Here is an 18,664-nt window from a genome sequence, read left to right as displayed (position 1 = left end):
GGGACTACAGGCATGCGCCACCACGTCGGGCTAATTTTTTTGTATTTTTAGTTGAGATGGGGTTTCGCCATGTTCGCCAGGATGTTCTGGAACTCTTTACCTCGGGTGATCTGCCCACTTAGGCCTCCCAAAGTGCTGGGATTACAGGCGTGAGCCGCTGTGTCCGGCTGGAACACACTCTTTACCCCCAACTGGCATGGGAGCCCGCTTGCCGGGAAGAGGACACCTGGACTCACTGGAACTGGGTGGTTTTGGGGAGGGGACGTAGTGGGAGACAAAGGGTCAGGAGCCTTCATGCAGAAAAGGTGAAATGCCCGCCGGATTGGGTTCCTCCACTTGCTGAGGACGCACCTGGTGGAGTCAGGAGGTCCTGGCCCAAACAATGGGCTGGGCAGGTTGTCTTAGCTCAGCCTGACTCCCAGTAAGGGATGCAGGGATTACTCCAGCCAATCCCAGCCCTGCTCCCTTGTTTAACTTTCAGAATAGTTAAGGGGCCACAGTGGTACTCAGGCCGGAGTACATTACAGTGTGGTCTGCTGGCCTCAGCACCCCTGCTCTCCACGCTGCAGCCTTGGCTGGCACATGCTCCCCTGCTGTGTGTGTGTGTGTGAACATGCTGCCCCACTGTGTGTGCGTGTGTGTGCTGCCCCACTGTGTGCGTGCGTGCGTGTGTGTGTGCGTGCTGCCCTACTGTGTGTGTGTGTGTGTGTGCTGTCCCCACCAGGCTGTCAATGCCTTGGGGGCAGAGACTAGCCCAGCCTAGGGTTCAGCCACATGTGTTAAATAAATAACGAGCGTTTTTGTTTGTTTGTTGTTATTGTTGTTTTTGAGACGGAGTCTTGCTCTGTTGCCCAGGCTGGAGTGCAGTGGCATGATCTCAGCTTACTGCAAGCTCTGCCTCCTGGGTTCAACTGATTCTCCTGCCTCAGCCTCCCGAGTAGCTGGGACTACAGGCACCTGCCACCGCATCTGGCTAATTTTTGTATTTTTAGTAGAGATGGGGTTTCACCATCTTGGCCAGGCTGGTCTTGAACTGCTGACATTGTGATCCACTGGCCTCAGCCTCCCAAAGTGGTGAGATTACAGGCGTGAACCACCATGCCCGGCCTGCAATAAGGAGTGTTTTGAAAACTCTGAAAGTGCAGAACTAGGAAGCTGCCCTCGGCCCACTCACCAGTGAGGTTGGGAATATGACTTGTCGTGTGACCTTAGACAGGTTACTTTCCGTTTTGGGCCTTGGATTCCCTTCTGCACAGTGGCGGGGGGAGGGGGCGAGGCAGGTGCAGGCTAACCAAATGCTCTAACCTTGGGGGGACGCGTGAGCACCTGCTGCTAACCTACATGTGATAAGTAACACCTTAGCACAGACCTGAGGCGCCAAGAACCCTGAGGGATCTGGGGTGGAAGGCCACAGAGCCAAGAAACAGCACGGAGTACAGAATTCAAACCCAGGCCCTGCCTGACAGCTTGCCCACCTGCTAAGACTTGGCAACGTGACCTTGGACCCACCTCTGCCCCTCCCTGGACCTTCACTGCTTTGTCCATCAAAGGAGGGGGTGGGCTCCTTGGTCTTGGAACTCAGAGCCCTCTTGGTGTGAAAACTCAATGCCCTTCCAAACCGTGCTTGGAGGACCCAGTGTCCTGTTCCCCACCCCTAGCCCCCACAGTCTTCCAGGGCACAAATACATACAATGTTTCTACCCAAGAAGTAAGAATGACAGTTTTTAGGAGGAAGTATTGTCATAAGAAGGACCGTTTGTGGCCGGGCGCGGTGGCTCATGCTTGTAATCCCAGCACTTTGGGGGCCAAGGTGGGCAGATCACGAGGTCAGGAGTTCAAGACTAGCCTGTCCAATATGGTGAAACTCTGTCTCTACTAAAAAATACAAAAATTAAATTAGCTGGGCATGGTGGTGCAGGCCTGTACTCCCAGCTACTCGGGAGGCTGAGGCAGGAGAACCACTTGAACCCGGGAGGTGGAGGTTGTGGTGAGCTGAGTTTGCGCCACTGCACTCCAGCCTGGGCAACAGAGTGAGACTCTGGACCCCCCCCCAAAAAAAAGAGCTGTTATTTGTAAGAAGGGCAGAAGGGGCCGGGCACAGTGGCTCATGTCTGTAATCCCAGCACTTTGGGAGGCCAAGGTGGGCGGATCACGAGGTCAGGAGATCGAGACCAACCTGGCGAACACTGGGAAACCCCATCTCTACTAAAAATACAAAAAAATTAGCCGGGCATGGTGGCCAGTGCCTGTAGCCCCAGCTACTCAGGAGGCTGAAGCAGGAGAATGGCGGGAACCCAGGGGGCGGAGCTTGCAGTGAGCGGAGATCGCGCCTGGGCGACAGAGCAAGACTCTTGTCTCAAAAAAAAAAAAAAAAAAGAAGGGCAGAAGGGCTCTTTTCAGAGCAGAGGTTACAAAATATTCTTCCTCCCAAGCCTTTAACGCCTCAGAAGCCGGGAATCAAGCAGGCGGCCTTGCTCTCTGTGTGGGCGCCACAAACAGAAAACTCAGGCAGGTGGACTTCATTCCAGGAGGAATAAGGCAGCAGCTTAGTTCTGAACTTTCCCTCTTCTACCAAATTAGACAAAGCAACTAAGAGGCGGGGAAAACCCACAAACTCCTAACCGCAGGTGAGTGTGGCCCAAAGCACCCGCGAGCAGCAGACATGGCAATGGTGCAGGCGGTGGGGGACGGCAGGGGGTGCGCTCAGGCGTGGAGGACCCCAGAAAAGGCCACTTCTAAAAGGGAGATGGCAGAAGGCAGGAGCTACAGCCAGAAAGAACTGGGAGTACTCAGGGCTGGAGGCAGGTGACCTCTTGAGACAGGTTAGGTTCTGGAGGTGAAAAAGGAGTGGATACAGAGAAAGGCCATATTTTAAAAGCACAGCCCATTACCATGGCAACAGAGGAGGGAGCCTTTCACCAGAGAAACCCAAAGAACCGTCCTGGCTCCTCTCCCAATTTCCACCAAAACCTCCTGTTAATTGCCACTCCAGGAAAATTCAACTAATTCAAATATGGAAAAAAATTGAAAGGTATAAAACAAAATGGAAACGGGGGTGAGGAGCACAAACACTCGCTTATATATAAAGAAAATTCACTATGAAAATATTGCCACAAGGCTGGGCGCAATGACTCATGCCTGTAATCCCAGCACTTTGGGAGGCCGAGGCAGGCGGATCACTTGAGCTCAGGAGTTCAAGACCAGCTTGGCCAATAGGGCGAAACCCTCTCTCTACTAAAAATACAAAAAATTAGCTGGGCATGGTGGCGCGTGCCTGTAATCCCAGCTACTTGGGAGGCTAAGGCAGGAGAATCACTTGAACCCAGCAGGTAGAAGTTGCAGCGAGCTGAGATGGTACCACTACACTCTAGCCTGGGCGAAAGAGATTCTGTCTCAAAAAAAAAGAAAGAAAAAAGCAAAGATATAAAAGCAAATGCAAACAAAATGCTGGGGCAATAATCTCAATATAAAATGATGCAAAATCATAACAAACATCACTAAATGAGCCAAAGAAGGGCAATTTATTATGCTAACGGTATAATTTACAATGTATCAAATAATACTGCTACAATTTTCAGAATAGAAAAATTACAGAGCTACTAGGATAAATAATATCAAAACACTAATAAGAGATTTTACCAGTTTTTTTTTTTCTTTTCTTTTTTGAGACCGAGTCTCGCTCTGTCGCCCAGGCTGGAGTGCAGTGGCCGGATCTCAGCTCACTGCAAGCTCCGCCTCCCGGGTTCACGCCATTCTCCTGCCTCAGCCTCCCGAGCAGCTAGGACTACAGGCGCCTGCCACCTCGCCCGGCTAGTTTTTTTGTATTTTTTAGTAGAGACAGAGTTTCACCGGGTTAGCCAGGATGGTCTCCATCTCCTGACCTCGTGATCCGCCCGCCTTGGCCTCCCAAAGTGCTGGGATTACAGGCTTGAGCCACCGCGCCCGGCCGAGATTTTACCACTTTCAGTCCAAGAAATGTTAAGTAGCATAAACAGAAATAAGAATTCAGAAGACCGAAATAAGATAATCAGTAAGGTACTATAATATTTCAAACTCTCTACCATAGTGATAGATAATGTGCTTTCTTTTTAAGAGCTGAGCTGATGGAACAATCATGAAATCTGACCATATTCAGTCCAAAGAAAATGTCAATAACATCCAAAAAATATTTTTAAAATTTACGGTTATGAGGCAATATCACTAGAAATTAATTTAAAAATCAGGAAAATTTTTAAAAATTGAATATATGGGATTTCTAGCAAATAAAAATAATAAAAACACCAGGCTGGGTGTGGTGGCTCACGCCTGTAATCCCAGCACTTTGTGAGGCCGAGGCAGGGGATCAGTTAAGGACAGGAGTTTGAGACCAGCCTGGCCAACGTGGTGAAACTTGGTCTCCACTAAAAGTACAAAAAATTAGCCAGGCATGGTGGCACACGCATCTAGTCCCAGGTACCTCAGAAGGCTGAGGCACGAGAATTGCTTGAACCCAGGAGTTGGAGGTTGCAGTGAGCCAAGATTGCATCATTGTATTCTACCCTGAGTGACTGAGACTCTGTCTCAAAATGTAACACCACCACCCCACCACCAACAATAAATACCGAAACACCAAGTATCCATATCTACAGGATACAGCCACAGCAGATGTATGAATATTTGCAAATGATCAGAATATTTTTAGCCACCAGTGTATATAACAATTAAAACAGAAAGGATAAAAATAAATAAAGCACCGGTTTAAAAATGTTAGAAAAAGAACCACAAAATGAAAAACACAAACAATGGCTGGTCCTGGTGGCTCCCGTCTGTAATCTCAGCGTTTTGGGAGGCTGGGGTGGGAGGATCATTTGAGCCCAGGAGTTTGAGACCCTGGGAACCACAGTGAGACCTTATCACTATAGAAAAAAAAAAAAAAAAAGGCTGGGTGCGGTGGCTCACGCCTGTAATCCCAGGACTTTGGGAGGCTGAGCTGGGCAGATCACCTGAAGTCAGGAGTTCAAGACCAGCCTGACCAACATGGAAAAACCCCGTCTCTACTAAAAATACAAACTTAGCTGGGTGTGGTGGCGCATAACTGTAATCCCAGCTGCTTGGGAGGCTGAGGCAGGAGAATCGCTTGAACCCAGGACGCGGAGGTTGCAGTTAGCCAAGATCATGTCATTGCACTCTAGCCTGGGCAACAAAAGCTAAACTCCCTCTCAAAAAATAAAAAAAACTGGCCGGGCGCGGTGGCTCAAGCCTGTAATCCCAGCACTTTGGGAGGCCGAGACGGGCGGATCACGAGGTCAGGAGATCGAGACCATCCTGGCTAACACGGTGAAACCCCGTCTCTATTAAGAAATACAAAAAACTAGCCGGGCGAGGTGGCGGGCGCCTGTAGTCCCAGCTACTCGGGAGGCTGAGGCCGGAGAATGGCATGAACCCGGGAGGCGGAGCTTGCAGTGAGCTGAGATCCGGCCACTGCACTCCAGCCTGGGCGACAGAGCGAGACTCCGTCTCAAAAAAAAAAAAAAATAAATAAATAAATAAATAAATAAAAATAAAAAAAACTTAGTCAGATGTGGTGGTGTGTACCTGCAGTGCAGCTACTCAGGAGGATCACCTGAGCCTGGGAAGTTAAGACTGCAGTGAGCCATGATGGTGCCACTGCACTCCAGCCTGTATGACACTGCAAGACCCTGTTTCAAGAAGAGAGAAGACAGGAGAGGGGAGGGGAGGGGAGGGAGAAAGAAAAGGAAAGAAGGAAGGAAGGGAGGGAGGGAATAAAGAAGAAATAAATTAGGGAAGAAATAAGCAGTAGAACTAATAAATAAGGTAAAAAGCTGGCTCGTTGGAAAAAAAGCCAATAAAATGTACAACCACCAACTAACCTAATCAAGATAAGAGGGTGGGGAGAAAGCTTCCCATACAAACTAGGAAATGCCAAATGGGAAAATAACCAAATAAGCAGATAATTGTTTTAAAAAATAAGACAGTACTTAGCAAATAACATTTAAAATCTGAATAAAATAATTTCTGGAGAAAAATAATAAATCAAATGGATCCCAGAAGACATAGCTAATCTACACAGGACAACTTCCACATTAGAATCAGAATTACAAAAGGACTACCATTACAAAACAAAAGCACCAGGGCAAAACATTTTGGGAGGGAATCCTGGAAAACTCTGAAATAACAGATAATGTTTAAACTGTTAAACAGCAACACATAGAAAGGAAAGTTTAATATATATATATATATATATATATTTTTAGACAGGGTCTGCTCTCACCCAGGCTGGAATGCAGTGGCATGATCATGGCTCACTACAGCCTCCACTTTCCAGGCTCAAGTACACGCCCCTCCCACCTCAGCCTCCTGAGTAGCTGGGACTACAGGCACATGCCACCATACCAGGTTCATTTTTAGTAGAGATGGGGTTTCACCATGTTACCCAGGCTGGTCTTGAACTCCTAGGCTCCCACCTGCCTTGGCCTCCCAAAATGCTGGAACTACAGTCATGAGCCACTGTGCCAGGCAAAAAAAAATTTAAATAAAGCAAATACTTAAACCAAAACCTGACAACGGCTTCACAGAATATCCTTCTGACTAATTTCACTTATGAATATTATTGTAAAAATCCAAAATAAAATATAACCAAATAGAATTCAGCAGCACATTAAAATTAAAGGAGGCCAAGTGCGGTGGCTCATGCCTGTAATCCCAGCAGTTTGGGAGGCTGAGGCAGGTGGATTACTTGAGGCCAGGAGTTTGAGACCAGCCTGGCCAACGTGGCAAAAACCCATCTCAACTAAAAATACAAAAATTAGCCTGGTGTGGTGGGGCACAACTGTAATCCCAGCTACTCAGGAGGCTCAGGCGCAAGAATCACTTGAGCTTGCGAGGCACAGGTTGCAGGGAGCCAAGACTGTACCAGACTGCGTTCCAGCCTGGGCGATACAATGAGACTCTGTCTCAAAAAATTACAAAAATAAAAAATGGGGGTGATTCAGGAATGCAAGTGGGGTTTATTCAAAGAATGTAAGGATGGTTCAATATAATTAGAAAATCATGAATATAATTCATCATATTAAATAGATCTAAGCAGAAAAATCATCCCTGGTGACTCCAAAAAACATTTAACCAAGTAGCCAATACTTAGTAAATTACAAATCAATGGACACTTCCTTAACAAAATTATACAGATTAACACAGAAGCCAGGAACTAGCTTCATACTCCAGAGAGTACGAATACACAGTTTCATACCTGGGCGCTAATAGTAAGCTCAGGGAAGAAGACCAACACTCCCCCAAAAAAAGGGGCAAAGACAATTCACATACATACAAAATATGACCTCTAAACAAGTCAGCTAGAGCAAGGATCTTTTTATAAGTAGAGAAATGCAAATGGACATACTCAGATAGCATCTCTCACCTATCAGATTAGCAAAAATCCAAAACACTTAACACATTCTTTTGGCAAGGCTGTGAGCAAACAGGCATGCTCATACACAGCCAGTGGGCAACAAAACAGTGTTCAGCGGCTGCAGAGGGCAATTTAACAACGTCTATCTCACTCTGGGGCTTTATCCTACAGATGAATGTGACATTTGCACAAGGTCACAGGTTTGCAGTTGCAAAAGATTAGAAACAACCCAAGGTCTTTCTTGAAGAGGCTGATTAAATAAACAATGATGCAACGAGAGCATGGAAATGGGCAGACCAATGCTGCTTTTACTCACTGTCGTCTCCTCTGGGGCCAGCACAGATCCTACCACATAGTAAGTGCTCAATACATATTTTCTGTTTTTTGCTTTTTTTTTTTTTTCCCACCCCTGAGTCTCACTCTGTCACCCAGGCTGGAATGCAGTGGCATGATCTTGGCTCACTACAACCTCCACTTCCTGGGTTCAAGAGATTCTCCTGCCTCAGCCTCCCGGGTAGCTGGGACTACAGACAAGTACCACCACGCCCGGCTAATTTTTGTATTTTTAGTTTCACCATGTTGGCCGGGCTGGTCTCGAACTCCTGACCTCAAGTGATCCGTCCATCTTGGCCTTCCAGAGTGCTAGGATTACAGGCATGAACCACCGTGACTGGTCTCAATACATATTTTTTGAAAGGATGAGTAAATGATACCAGTCCTGCCCACAAAGCCAGGATCAAATGTGATAACTAATCCTGGGAAATGCCCTTTGCAAACTATAAACTCTATGCGATGCAAAGTTCAGCTGCCTCATTATTTGAAGGTACAAATCAAGTCACATGCCTTTAGCTCTTCATGGTAAAGTACCTGACTAGTTGCCAGTCCCAAGAGCGCCTTTCTTCTTTCCCTGAGGCCATCCTTCCCTCCCAGGGTCACTCTAGCTCTACACAGGAGTCTGGATCTGGCTGGGTGGGGCTGGCTTCTCAGGGGCAGAGTGAAATTCCCCACAACGCCCCCCACTGGGTTTTATCTCAGTTCAGAAAGTACTAAGTGACCTTGAATCTGGGCTCCTACACCTTTACTCTGGACACATGCACATGCACATATGGGGATATCCTGTCATGCCAGGCTGCCTGGATGTGGATACGTTTTCTGACTTGGTCACTCGCTTTGCACAGAGATCCCAGAGATACAAGTCTCAGGGAAAGTTCTTCACAGGGTAATCTTGCCTGGCAAATGCAATGCCCATGGAAAGGGCATCTAGAAATCTAGGTCTGAGTTAGAAGAGTACTGAGTTCATTCTATTTGAAAGAAAGTTCCCATGTTGCTTCGCTTTCACCTGTTTTACTGTCTTAAAGATTAAAAATATCCAGTAGCAAGGCCGGGTGTGGTGACTCATGTCTGTAATCCCAGCACTTTGAGAGGCCCAGGTGGCTGGATCACTTGAGGTCAGAAGTTCAAGACCAGGCTGGCCAACATGGTGAAACCCCGTCTCTACTAAAAATACAAAAATTAGCTGGGTGTGGTGGTGGACGCCTGTAATTCCAGCTACTTGGGAAGCTGACGCAGGAGAATCACTTGAACCCAGGAGGCAGAGGTTGCAGTGAGCTAAGATCATGCCACTGCACTCCAGCCTGGGCGACAGAGCGGGACTCCGTCTCAAAAAAACAACAACTACAACAAAAATAGTAGCAAAAGAGAGTGCTCATCCTCCCCCTGCTCCCCCAGCATCACCTACTGGGTGTTCTTGTCATTAACCATCTTTGCTAATGATACTGCCTGAAAAAGGGCCTGTCTTCTTTCTTCTACATCCTGCTCTGTAGCCTCCCCCTCAATTCTGAGCCTCAGCTTCTTCATCTGTAAAATAAAGAGCTTAGAAAAGACAATCTCTTAGGACCCTTCTAGAAAGACCTTCCTAATCTGGTCTGCTAGCACCACCTCTGTCCATTCCATCAGGAGCCAACATCACTGACCTCTTAGAGCAGCTCTGTGCCACCTGCCCCCTTGGGTCAAGGCCAAGGGTGCAGAAGACAATTAAAGAAGTCAGGAGGTGACAACTCACAGGTGAGAGTTTCTGCTCAACCTCGTGCAAGAAGTCTCCTGGAAAGAAACCAGACAAGTCCCCAGCACTGCCCTTAGCACCTAGACCATTCATCCAACAAGTGCCTGGGTGCCGATGTTGTGGCGGCCCCTCTCCAAGGTAGGGAATATGTATAGCAGGGAAGAGAAGGATTGTCTTTGGCTTCATGGAGCTGACATTCTAGTAGGGGAAAATTAGTGAAGAAAAACATTAAGTGCTGGCTGGGTCAGGTGGCTCACACCTGTAATCACAGCACTTTGGGAGGCCGAGGTGGGTGGATCACCTGAGGTTAGGAGTTTGAGACCAACCTGGCCAACATGGCGAAATCCCATCTCTACTAAAAATACAAAAATTAGCCAAGTGTGGTGGTGCATGGCTGTAATCCCAGCTACTCAGGAGGCTGATTCAGGAGAAATTCTTGGACCTGGGAGGTGGAGGTTGCAGTCAGCCAAGACTGTGCCATTGCACTCCAGCCTGGGCAACAAGAGTGAAACTCCATCAAAAAAAAAAAAAAAGACAGGCAGACAGTCAGACATCAGGTGCTGGCTGGGCGAGGTGGCTCACACCTGTAATCCTAGCACTTTGGGAGGCTAAGGTGGTAGGATCTTGAGGCCAAGAGTCCAATACCAGCCTGGGCAACACAGGGAGACCTCATCTCTACAAAAACAGAAATAAAAATAAAAAAATTAGTCAGAGGCCAGGCACAGTGGAGCATGCCTGTAATTCCAGCACTTTGGGAGGCTGAGGCAGGAGAATCTTGAGGCCAAGAGTTCAGTATCAGCCTGGGCAACATAGGGAGACCACATCACTACAAAAAATAAAAATAAAACAATTAGCCAGGTGTGGTAGTCCCAGCTACTCAGGAAGCTGAGGTGGAAGGATTGCATGAGCCCAGAAGGCTGAGGCTGCAGTGAGCTATGCTCATACCACTGCACTCCAGACTGGGCAACAGAGCAAGACTCTGTCTCAAAAATAAACAAATAAATGAATAAATAAATAAATGGCAGGAATGGTGGCTCCCTCCTGTAATTCCAGAATTTTGTAAGACTAAGGTGGGAGCATCACTTGAGCCCAGGAGTTCAAGACCAGCCTGGGCAACATAGTGAAACCCCGTTTCTTCAAAAAAATACAAAAATTAGCATGGCCTGTAGTCCCAGCTACTCGGGAGGCTGAGGTGGGAGGATGGTTTGTGCCCAGAAGACTGAGCCAGGGTTTCGTCACTGCACACCAGCTTGGGCAACAGAGCAAGAAAAAAAAAAAAAAAAAAAAAAACAGATAATACAAAATGGTGAAACGCCATCTCTACTAAAAATACAAAAATTAGCTGGGCGTGGTGGCGCTTGCCTGTAATCCCAGCCACTCGGGAGGCCGAGGCAGGAGAATTGCTTGAACCCAGGAGGCGTAGATTGCAGTGAGCCAAGATGGTGCCACTGCACTACAGGCTGGAAAAAAAAAAGAAAGGAAAGAAAAGGAAAGAGAAAAAGAAAATAAATAAAGAAATACATCAGGGGATAAAATGTGCCAGGAGAAAAATGCACTCGGGGAGATGGGCTACGGGACAGGGGCTACTACATACAGTTGGGTTAGGGGATGCCACTCTGAAAAGGGGACATTTGTGCTGAGGCCTGAAGGAAACCAGGGAGCACACTGTGGGGCCCTGGGGGAAGTGACTCAGGGAGGAGGAAGACCAGGGAGTGCAAAGATCCAGGGGCGAGTGTGGCTGAGGACAGAGCAAACAGCAGAGTATGTGGGGTTGGGGGTTTCCAGGAGAGGAGGTCAGAAAGATAAGGGGAGGGTGGGCCATGGGGTGGCCGGGTGCGGGGTGGGGCGGGGGGAGGCCTTGAGAGCTGCTGAAGGACTAGCCTTTTGATTGGGATGATTTTGGGAGTGCTACAATGTGACTTACGTCTTAGAAGTCTAAGAAGCTTGTACGACTCCACCATGAAATTCCAAGGCAACATTATCCCATTTTGAGCAGTTCTGCCTTCCTTTCCTTATTTCCTATCTTTTTTTTTGAGCGGAGTCGCTCTGTGCCAGGCTGGAAGTGCAGTGGCCGGATCTCTCAGCTCACTGCAAGCTCCGCCCTCCCGGGTTCACGCTCCTGCCTCAGTCTCGAGGAGCTGGGACTACAATCCGCCGCCGCCTCGCCCGGCTAGTTTTGCTTTTTTTTCCAGTAGAGACGGGGTTTCACCGTGTTAGCCAGGATGGTCTCGATCTCTGACCTCGTGTCTCGCCCGTCTCGGCCTCCCAAAGTGCTGGGATTACAGGCTTGAGCACGGCCGGCCACATTCCTATCTTGACCACAGAAATGTGGTTTTGATCTCTTTGGCTTTTTTTTTTTTTTTTTTTTGAGAGGAGTCACCGCACTGTCGCCCAGGCTGGAGTGCAGTAACCAGATCTCAACTCACTTACAGAAGCAAAGCCTCCCAGGTTTCGCCATTTCCTGCCTCAACCTCCCCTAGCTGGGACTACAGGCCGCCACCTCGCCCGGCTATTTTTTTGTATTTTTAGTAGAGTGAGGTTCCTGTGTTGCTCCAGATGGTCTCGATCTCCTGACCTCGTGATCCATGCGTCTCGGCCTCCCAAAGGGTACTAGGATCGGCTACAGCATATTACCCTGGCGTTTCTAAAACAACACCATGGTAACCATCACTTACATCTTTGAGCAGGTCCTTAATTGCTTCTATAGGACTGGTTCCTAGAAGAGAACCCTCTGGGTTAAAGGAAATGTAATTTAGGGCTGGGCAAGGTGGCTCATGCCTGTAATCCCAGTACTTTGGGAGGCGGAGGCGTGAGGATCACTTGAGCCCAGGAGCTCCAGACCAGCCTGGGCAACATAGTAAGACTCCTTCTCTGCAAAAAATCAAATTAAAAAATTAGCAGGGAATGGTGGAGGGTGCCTGTGGTCCCAGCTACTCAGGAGGCTGAGGTGGTCGGATCCCTTGAGCCCCGGAGGTTGAGGCTGTAGTGAGCCATGATTGCCCCAGTGCACTCCACCCTAGACAATAGAGCAAGAACCTGTCTCAAAAGTTATATTGGAAAAAAAAAAAGTTAACTCCTGGACTCAAGCGATCCACCCCCTTCAGCCTCCTAAAGTGCTGGGATTATAGGTGTGAGCCACCACACCTGGCTGGAAAGATACAATTTTTTTTTTTTTTTTTGAGATGGAGTTTTGCTCTTGTTGCCCAGACTGGAGTGCAATGGTGCAATCTCGGCTCACCACAACCTCTGCCTCCCGGGTTTAAGCGATTCTCCTGCCTCAGCCTCCCAAGTAGCTGGGATTACAGGCATGCACCACCACACCCAGCTGATTTTGTATTTTTAGTAGAGATAGGGTTTCTCCATGTTGCTCAGGCTGTCTTGAACTCCCGACCTCAGGTGATCCACTCGTCTCAGCCTCCCAAAGTGCTGGGATTACAGGCGTGAGCCACCGCACCTGGCCTCGGAAATATAATTTAAAGCTTCAGATATGGAGCCCTAACCTGCTCTCTCCCGCTCCTACTCCAGGCTCAGGGCACACTTGCCTCACCACAGGCTCTCCCAGGGCATAGGAGGGTGAGTGGGCTGCATGACCGTCCTCTCCACCACTCGGGTGAGTGGCAAATGTGATCTCATTGTTGTTTCTGCTTGCACTGCTGACGGGGTGAGAAGGCTTCTCCAGTGTTGAGTTAACATTTATTAAAAGCTCACTGTCAGGCCTGGAGCTGTGTGGTTTAATAATAACAATGGCGTGTATTTTCTGAGCACTGACCCTGTGCAGACGCTGGTCAAAGTGGTTTTCTGCTGTGACTTGCTTAATCCCTCACCATCGCGTGTGGCAGGTCCTCTTATGATTAACTACAGTGTAAGTGCGGAGGAAACCAAGACCTGCTGGGCAGCGGCAGAGGGGGGTTCAAACACCCTTTGCTGGGGGAAAGGAGTCTACCTGTAGTTCAGCCTCATTCGCCTGGGGTTGCACCAGGCTAGCGGCTCAATCTCACTGTGGCGAAGAGGAGGCGCTTGACTCTGAGACTCAGTCTCCTTGTCTGTAAAACGGGAATAACAGAGCATGGTGGCTGAGAGGGTCTGGTAAGGTCAGGTAACAGTGTCTGGTACCTAGTGGGAGCTCAGTGGAAAGAGGCCCACCCCAAACTGAAGGGGAAGGAACAGATGATGGCCACAGATGATTGGGGCTCTCTGGGTCCTGTACCTATATCTGGGACAATGACTTTCAAACAGCGAAGGTGAAGACAGACACTCTTCCTGTTTTGCTCTCATGTGCTGGTCCACCTGGCTCCCTGTCTGCCAGCTCATCATGACCCCAGAAGGCTGTGGTGCTCCTGCTGGAGTAGGCTTGTGGTGGGTGAGAGTGTGGGCACAGGGGAAGGTGTGTTGGCACAGGGGAGGGTATGTGGACACTGGTCTGGAAGGGAAGGGGGCTCCCCTAGTCCTGTGGCCAACTGCACAGCTGGAAGCTTCTGCACCCCCAGGGTCTGTCCATAGGGAAGACAAAGGCGGCAGATGGGAGAGGGAAGGGCACTTACTCAAAGAGCTGCCACTTCCTAATAGCTACAAGAAACGGAGACTCGGAGAGAAGAGCAATTCCCAAGGGCATGTGGTTTGTATGTGGACAGCCTGCTTTGAACCTGGCTCTGCATGGACTCCCCCTGAACTAGGCTCTCCCCTCCCTGCATAGTCGTCAATGGGAGTGTTCACACCTGCTCCCTCCCAGGAAGGAAGCACCGAGGGACTGGGGCCCTCCCCTCCGCTGACTTTCCAACTCTCTCTGGGGAAGATCAAAGCCAATTCATCAAGTGTCCCCCCCAAGCCCCTCCCTCTTGCCTCCTGTCCTCACCAGCTCAGGAGGTCCCTTGGGAGCAGCACGGCATCCTCCCACCTCCTCAGTCCTCAGAGACCTCAGCCTGTTAACCTGTCCCTCCTTCTCCCGGGTCTGAGGGAGCTGAGCTCTCTCTTCTGGCTTTTCCATCAGCTCGTAAATGCCGCCAGGTTTCCCTCATCAGAAAGCACACACACAGATAAAATAAAAAAACTTGCTGCTCCTCTCTATCTCTCTCTCACAGACATACACCCACACACACCCCCACAAATAAGAGCCAAATGATAAACTGGGGAAAGATCTTTGCCACACAGAAACCAGACAAGGGGCAAAACCTTATTGATCAACTCAAACCAATCAATAAGCAACACACAAAGAACCTGGTTGCTCATACTCTGACCCAGGAATTTCATTTCTAGGAAATATGAAGAAATATCTAGTTGGGTCTAGATACAGCCATTCTAGAAGTTCATACGCACTGATTACCAGGTTAATTCCTTCCCAGGAAAGATCTGGCTATGTATAAATGTACGCAGAAATTCAATGTAACATTATCAAAAAGAGCCAAATATATTTTTAAAAAGTCAAAAGAGATCCAATAACGCAACATGATGTAGCAAAATGTAAGCATTGAAAAATATAAAAAATGTTTGAGGTGAGGAATGCTCATGAAATTATACCAGTGGAAAAATATTTTATATAGATATATTCAAATATGGAAAAACGTGTTATTTTATTATTATTTATTTGTTTTGTTTTATTTATTTATTTTTTTGGAGACAGTCTTGCTCTGTTGCTCAGCCTAAAGTGCAATGGTGTGATCTCGGCTCACTGCAACCTCCACCTCCCAGGTTCAAGCGATTCTCCTGCCTCAGCCTCCTGAGTAGCTGGGATTACGGGCACGTGCCACCACACCTGGTTAATTTTTTGTATTTTTTTAGTGGAGACGGGGTTTCACCATATTGGCCAGGCTGGTCTCGAACTCCTGACTTCAAGTGATCCACCCGCGTCAGCCTCCCAAAGTGCTGGGATTACAGGCATGAGCCACTGCGCCCGACTGGGAAAACGTGTTTTTAAAGGTCTGGCAAAAAAAGGCAAATGTTAACAATAGTTATCTACAAGTATGCAAACAGGAATGATTTTTCCTACTTCTTTCGGTTAATTCATTCAAACAATATTCAGCAAGCACCTGCTAGGTGCCAGGCCTGGCACTGGGCTCTGGGATCTGGACAAGGCTCCTTCCCTCCAGGAGCTTCCAATCTGGAGGGAAGGATGCGGTGAGCCGATGAAAAGGCAGGGTGATCAACAGGAGTTTGTGAGCACACCTAGGAGGTCCCCAAAGAAGGAGGCAGCTGGGAAGAGTGAGAGGAGGTACACTTCAGAACTCAGATGGCCAGCTTGGTGGTGGAGCCGTCCACCTGCCACCACGTTCAGGGACCTGCATCCCCAGCTGAACTGCATCCTTGGAGGTCTGAACCCAGTGGCCCCATAGCCAGGTGGGCTTGGGAGTTGCTAGCTGGGGCTGATGTGGTCGTTCACAACCTCCTGTGTTCCACACAAACCACCTGCAGAGATTCTGTCAACCCTGCCCCACACTGGGGTCCCAGGGCCCATCACACGAACTGGAAATTAATGGACCCATTAAACTAGCAGCTAGAGGGCTTCAATTAGTAGAAGGAAACAAAACATATTTTTTAGATGGCTATCCATTTCGGAGTTTATCCTCTAATACTGAGCTGTCCTAGCAGACAAGAAACGACAGGCACCCAAGGCATTAGAAAAATGTTTGAGAGACAAACTAATGACAACACTGGGTGTAGTGGTGTGTGCCCCCAGTCTCAGCTCAGCAAGCTGGCGTGGGAGGATTGCTTGAGCCTAGCAGTTTGAGGCTGCAATGAGTTGCCACAACACTCCAGCATGGGTGACAGAGGGAGACCCTAAAAAAAACAAACAAAAAACTAATGACAGAGAGGATTCCATCTCTCCTCTCCCTTTCTTTACCTTTATATTTTGTTTTCCTTTGTATTCCTTTGATTTGGGGACCCCCTTTTGCGGGGGTTTCGGGTCCTGGAGAAGGTTTGAGGCTGGAGAGGGTTGTGGGAAATCTTGAGGGAGGCCTGGCTCCATCTGCACTCTGCTATGGGACTCTGGGCAAGGTGGCTCCCCGCCATTCTTTGGGAGGAGGTGACATAGGGGTAGTCTTTGAGCAGCTGGTGGCGGAACAGGAAGGCCAGACCTGGCCTGAGACACACCAGGTGCTCGGGATTATTTGCTGAATGCAGGGTAAGTGACCCCAAGGGGCCTTCGCGGAACAGTCAATCACTCGACATTGGCGGAGCGGAGGAAGCCGCAGAGAGGGTGTCGTAAGGGAAAGGTGGGTGCAGGGGAGATGGCGCTTTAACCCACTCAGGGCCAGAGGCTCAGCCGAGACTATCCAGGCGGTGGGAACTTATCCCCCCGGATGACAGGTGATGAAACTGAGGGAAGGGCCCTGGCAGTGAAATGGGATGGGCGCTGGAACCAGGTGCCCCAGCAGAGCCTCTCGCAAGCCCAGTTCCGCTCCCGCTCAGCCCTCAATTTTCCCCAGCTGGAGAGGAGGGAGGGGCGCCTGTGGATCCCAGGCGAGCGCGGAGGCCGGGCGACTCCAACAGGCTCGCTCTGTGCCCAGCTCGTACCAAGGCCGTTTCCCGCATGGGGAGGGCCCTTCCAGCTTCTGGGCAGGTTCAAATCCTCACCCTCCCCAAGGCCGGCGCCGACGCCTCCAGCCCGGCAAAGCCCCCTCCTGCCGGACGCTCTCCATCCCCGTCCCCAGTCGCATCCGCTCCGGGGCGAGCACCGCCCGGCGCCCAGGCCTCCCTCGGACGGAGGGGCACGACTCGCCCAAGGTGGCCGGGCAGAGCCTGCCTCGAACCTGACTTCTCCCCGACGCCCCCTCTCCAGCCCCGGGACCCAACCGGGCGGGGCTGCCCTCGAGGGTTCCGGAGCCAGGAGCGTCCTGCCCGCGAGGGCCGGGGCTCCGGGTCCAGCCGCTGCGCTCCACTTCGGGGCGCAGTTGGGGTGGAGGCGGTGGCCGGCACCGCCGCGCGGGGTTCGTGCGCGCACAAATGTCGCCTCCAGAACAGGTGGCCCGGGCTAGGGCGGCGGCCCAGCACCTCCGCCCCTCGCGGTCCCCCCAGCCCCTGCCTTCCCGAGGCGCCCCCTCCCCACAGGGAGCTGCAGGATCTGCATGGAGCCCCCGCCCCCCGCACTCTCGGCGCGGCCCCTAGTACCTCTGGCTCCCGCGGCAGCTGGCAGCGGACAGCGGGGCGCCGGCGGGCGGGCGGCTAGGCGGCCGGAGGGCAATGCCCGGGGCCCGGCGGGAGGCAGCACCGCCCCTCCGGCCCGGGGCGGGGTCAGCGCCGCCCCGCCCCGCCCGTCCCGCCCGTCTCGCCCTGCCCTGCGGGTCCCGGTCCCCAGAACCCCTGCTGGGTCCCGGCGACCCGGCCCGCGCACCCTCGCTCCTCCCTGGAGCGGGTGCGGACCGTCCCCAGCCCGCGGGCCAACAGGTAGGGATCGCTCCCCGGCCTCCGCGCCGCCAGTATTACGGGTTACCATCCTGTTTTCCCCATTTAACTGATGAGAAAACTGAGGTTCAGAGGGTTGAGTACCTCGATGTCCTGCAGTGGGGAAAGGACGCTGTCACCCCTGGGACCCGGGTCGGCCTGACCCCACCGCCCCCTGCCGGGACCGTGCTAAGGGCGTGCCTGCATCACCCCAGTGTTTGCGGAATTCCAGTTATTTGCTGTATGCTTAACGCCGCCCCATCCTTTCTCTATACCTTCTCCTCTTCACTCTCATCTCGCCCATCTTCACAGCATATTGCTATTGGTAATTTATTCAATGTGAGGAATTGGAATGTATCACACACAATTTGTGTATCACAAAACTGTATATTATCATCTTTGGAACATGCCATATTTCCAGCATGTCACAATCCTAGTGATTTTAGTTCTTATTCCTCTGGGACAACAAAGACTGCAAAAAATGAAACCATTGGGTGACCTCTTGAGTGCTGACGCCCATCCTCTCACTCCGCTGATGATCCGGTGCCTAAGCCACTGAGAAAATGGAACCTCTATCCTAGCCCTGAGAAAGAGCCTGGCACTCAGTGGGTGCCTAATAAATACACTTCGAATGAAGGAATCAGTAGAAAATTCCCACCAGCTCCCCCACCCACCTGCTGAGGTAGCACCCACTCCCTTCCCTCCTGGGACCAGGCTGAACCCATCCAGCTCCTGGCCACGACCACCCCCTTCACAAGATCCCGACCCGACCCTTCAAGCCAACACTGATCCCAAAACTCTGCCCTCTCTCCACTCTCCCT

The 18,664-nt window shown here is 50.4% G+C and overlaps 1 protein-coding gene across 6 annotated transcripts in view; it reads right to left on the bottom strand.

The window, feature by feature from the left end:
* Positions 1-17,684, bottom strand: part of A4GALT (alpha 1,4-galactosyltransferase (P blood group)) — a 28,439-nt gene extending 10,755 nt beyond the window's left edge. For 4 of the 6 annotated variants that reach the window (XM_021921635.2, XM_021921636.2, XM_021921637.2 and 1 more), the window contains exon 1: positions 17,571-17,642. The gene's annotated coding sequence lies outside the window, so the exon portion shown is untranslated. Of the gene's footprint in view, positions 1-5,574; positions 5,595-17,570 lie in introns of those variants that run through there. The other 2 variants (XM_003905643.3, XM_031656228.1) reach the window with 2 other exon arrangements.
* Positions 17,685-18,664: the final 980 nt, after the last annotated feature.

The sequence above is a fragment of the Papio anubis genome, chromosome 16 (assembly GCF_008728515.1).
Source record: "Papio anubis isolate 15944 chromosome 16, Panubis1.0, whole genome shotgun sequence".
NCBI classification, from domain to species: Eukaryota; Metazoa; Chordata; class Mammalia; order Primates; family Cercopithecidae; genus Papio; species Papio anubis.
This window is presented reverse-complemented; position numbering and strand designations above follow the sequence as displayed.